The sequence below is a fragment of the Orycteropus afer genome, unplaced genomic scaffold (assembly GCF_000298275.1).
Source record: "Orycteropus afer afer isolate SDZICR_OR568_19922 unplaced genomic scaffold, OryAfe1.0 scaffold00188, whole genome shotgun sequence".
NCBI lineage: Eukaryota > Metazoa > Chordata > Mammalia > Tubulidentata > Orycteropodidae > Orycteropus > Orycteropus afer.
In genome coordinates this window covers 5,187,042-5,191,431 of record NW_006921775.1, presented here as the reverse complement: position 1 = coordinate 5,191,431, position 4,390 = coordinate 5,187,042, and positions in this window count along the sequence as shown.

Sequence of the window (4,390 nt, the reverse complement as noted above, 5' to 3'; positions counted from 1 at the left end):
ACTTCCTCCCCATAGTTACCTCTTCCCAGTGACCATCCCTCCATACTCTCCTGCGCCCTGAGCTGTCTCCCTGTGCATAAGCTTGGCTAGGATTTTGTTGAGGATATCTGCATCTATATTCATGAGGGAGACTGGTCTGTAATTTTCTTTCTTAGTGGTCTCTTTGCCTGGTTTTAGTATCAGGGTTATGCTTACTTCCTAAAATTACTTCAGGAGTATTATATCCTTTTCTATGTTCTGGAATAGTTTGAAGAGAATTGGTGTCAGCTCTTCTCTGAATGTTTGGTAGAATTTTCCAATGAAAATTGGAAATATGGGCCAGAACTTTTTTTTTATTGGGAGTTTTTTCTTCTTTTTTTTATGATCTGTTCAATTTCTTCTTTTGTTATAGGTCTGTTCAAATTTTCTACCTCAGTCTGTGTAATATTAGATAGGTCATGTACTTCTAGTAACTTCTCTATTTTTTTTAGGTTTTTTAATTTGTTGGAGTACAGTTCCTTATTGTACTTTTTCATTTTGGTTAGTTCTGTTGTAATGTCACCCATTTCATTTCTTATTAATGTTATTTACATATTCTCTTTCTTTTCCTTTATTAAATTTGCCAGTGTTTTGTCAATTTCATTAAACTTTTCAAAGAATCAACTTCTAGTCTTGTTTATTCTTTCTATTGTTTTTCTGCTTCATTTATTTCTGCTCAAATCTGTATTACATCCTTTCTTTTGGAGTCTGTAGGCTTTTTGTTGTTGTTGCTCTTTTCCTAAATGTTTAAATTGTTAGGTAAGGCATTGATGTTTGTTCTTTTTTGATGTGTGTATTTATTGCTATAAATTGTCCTCTGAGCACTGCTTTTGCTGTGTCCCAAAGGTTTTGGTATATTGTGTTTTCATTCTTATTTGATTCTAGGAATATTTTCATTTCTTCAATTACCTAGTAATTTTTAAGCAGGGGGTTATTAAGTTCCCATGTATTTTATTTTTTCCCCCTGATCTTCCTGTTTTTGATTTCTGATTTTATAGGGTTGAGATCTGAGAAGATGCTTTGTATTATTATATTTGCTTGCTTTGTGTCCTAACATATGGTCAATTATAGGGAATGATCTATGTGCACTAGAAAAGAATGTGTATTGTTTTTTTCTTTTTTTGGGTGGAGTGTTCTGTATATATCAATGAGGTCAAGTTGGCATGTTAAAATCTCCTGCTATGATTATGGAGTTGTGGATTTCTCTTTTCAATTCTGTTAATTTTTGTTTTATGTATTTTGGGGCTCCTTCCTGAGTGTGTATTTATTATGGTTAGGTTCTCTTGTTGGATTGATCCCTTAATCATTATATAATGCCCCTTCCTTGTCCCTTATGCTGGGTTTTCCCTTGAAGTCCATTTTATAAAAAATTAATATTGCCACTTCAGCTCTTTTCTGCCTGCCATTTGTTTGATGTATTTTTTCCATCCTTTGATTTTAATCTATTTTTATCTTTGCATCTAAGGTGATTCTCTTGCAGGCAGTATATTGATGGGTCTTGTTTTCTTATCATTCTGCTATTTCTTTCTCTTAAGATAACCCATCCAAGAGCTTTGGTTTTGGAAAGTTTGATTATGATATGTCTTGGTGACTTTCTATTGGAGTATCCTTCATATGGGATTTATTAAACTTCTTGGATGGATATCTTTTCATCTTTCATGATATCAGGGAAGTTTTCTGCTAGCAAATATATGACAATTCTCTGTGTTTTTTTGTGTTTGCTTCCTCCTGTTCTGGAATTCCAATCACACATAATTTTTTTCTCTTGATAGTGTTACACATAATTCTTAAGCTTTCTTGACTTTTTTCTGCCATTGATTTTTCCTCATATAAATTGGTGTCAAGTGATTTGTCTTCTAATTCGCTGATTTGTTTTCTATTGATGCAATTCTAACCTTTTGTCTTTCCAATGTGTTATCTATCTCCAAAATTTAGTGTTAATCTGGATTTCTAATCACTGCTTTTGTATGGTTTCTAATTGTCTATTTACTTTGTTATTTTGCTCTTGTATTGTTTTCCTGAATTCATTTAGGGTATTGTCTGTGGTTTCCCTGATTTTGTTTGTGTTTTCCTTGATTTCTTAGAAGGATATATATAAATCTTATCAGGTACTTCTATTATCTGTTCTTCCTCAGGGAGATTTCTTAGTTCTTTATTTTGATTACTTGCTCACACTATCTTGTCCTGTTTCTTTGTTTGATTTGAAGTTGTCTGTTGTCTCCGAAATTTTTCTGGATTTGTTGTATTTTTTGTTGATTATGTGTTAAGTTTGTTTGACTCTGCTTTTTTGTTTAGCTTTATTTTGATATATTTGCAAATGCGAACCAGACAAGGATGCCCTCTTTCACCACTTCTATTTAACATTGTGTTGGAATTCATTGGTTTGAGTGTGAGTCTCTTTTTGCTGGTAGTGAAGAGCAGCTGTGGGAAGGATGGTCAGATGTTGTCTACTTCCTGTCATTGATCCAGTGGTGCAGGAGTGGGTGGTAGCACTTTCCCATTGGGTGAGGCAGCAGGCAGTAGATGTGGTATGTGTGGCTGACTAGTTGGGAAACAATCCTCATTTTGTTTTACTCCAGATTTGTTTACACTGTGTCTCTTGTCTTAATGGAGATTGCATGACATTAGCATCTCCTCATCTGTATACATTGCATTCTGTGTCTCAAAATGGCCATGCTGTGTTTGGTCCCTGATCCATCCCTCCCCTCAATCACTGTTTTTGTTTCTTTTTCCAATTGGTGTGTAATCCAATTCTTTATCCTTTCATTTGATGGTCAGCAGTTTGAGCCCTGTGAGAGAAAGATGTGATAGTCTGCTTCCATAAAGATTTACTGTCTTGGAAACACTATGGGGCAGTTCTACTCTGTGCTATGGGGTGGCTATAGGTCAGAATTGACTTGACCACACTTGGTGGGGAAGGTGAGTGATCTGTCTCAGGTACACAGGTGGTGGGAGGTGAGATCCAAGCCAGTCCCCTAACTTTGCCCCTGTAAGGCATGGATGTACCTGCTTAGCTTGTATTGAATCTATGACCACCCACCAGGAAGGTGAGGTACTCCTGACTGGCCAATGATGACTGCAGCCCCAGCAAATATTTTTTCTTCTGAAACTTGAGGTGAGAGTAATATAACATAAAAACAACCATTTTAAACTGAACAGATCAATGGCATTTAGTGCACTCACAATGCTTTGGAAGCACCAGTTTTATCTAGTTCCAAAACGTTTTTCATTATGCCAAAAGGGAAATCCAAACCCAGTAAGCAATTGTTCCCCATCTCTCCCTCCCTCTACTCCCTGACAACCACCAATCTGCATTCTGCTCTGTGGCCAGCAGACCTTGATCACAGAGTCAGGAGATAATTAAGTTAGAATCATCTAGATAAGTCCCTCTCAAATTGCTGAGCAACAGAAATTGTGAGATAATAAATATTTGTTGTTTTAAATCATCATTTTGAGGTAATTTGTTAGGCAACAATATATATCTAACACACAGCTATGCAGATCCTCCAAATGTTGCACATTTCCTTTACTTAAAAAAAAAAAAAATCAATTTGCAAATATATCGACCTATGGTCAGTTGATCTTTGACAAAGGGCCAAAATCCATTAAATGGGGGAAGAGATTGTCCATTCCACAAACGGTGCTGGCAAAACTGGATATCAATTTGCAGAAAAATGAAACAAGATCTATACCTCACACCATACATAAAAACTAACTCCAGATGGATCAAAGACTTAAATGTGAAACCTAAACTATAAAGTTCATCAAAGAAATAATAGGGGCAAACTTACGGGCCCTAATTTACAGCATAAATAGGCTATTAAGCATAACCCAAGATGCACAAACAGCATAAGATAAAATAGATGATTGGGACCTTCTAAAAATTAAATTCTTATGCGCATCACAAGACTTCTCTAAAAGAGTAAAAAGAGTACAGAATGGGAAAAACTATTCAGCAATGACATATCAGACAAAGGACTTATCTCTAAAATTCATAGAAAACTCCAACATCAAAAAAACAAACAACCCAATTAAAAACTGGGCAGAAGATATGAACAGACACTTCACCAAGGCAGATATTCAGACAGCTAACAAACACATGAAGAAATGTTCATGATCATTAGCCATTCCAAAACCAAAACGAAACTTACTGCTGTCGAGTTGGATCTGACTCAAAGTGACCTTGAATATATCCCTCCTGAATTTAGAGATCATCTAAAGAATAGATTTGATGCATTGAACACCAATGACTGAAAGCCAGATGAATTATGGGAAGATATCAAGAACATTATGCATGAAGAAAGCAAGAGATCACTAAAAAGACAAGAAAAGAAGAGAAGACCAAAGTGGATGACAGAAGAGACTCTGAACC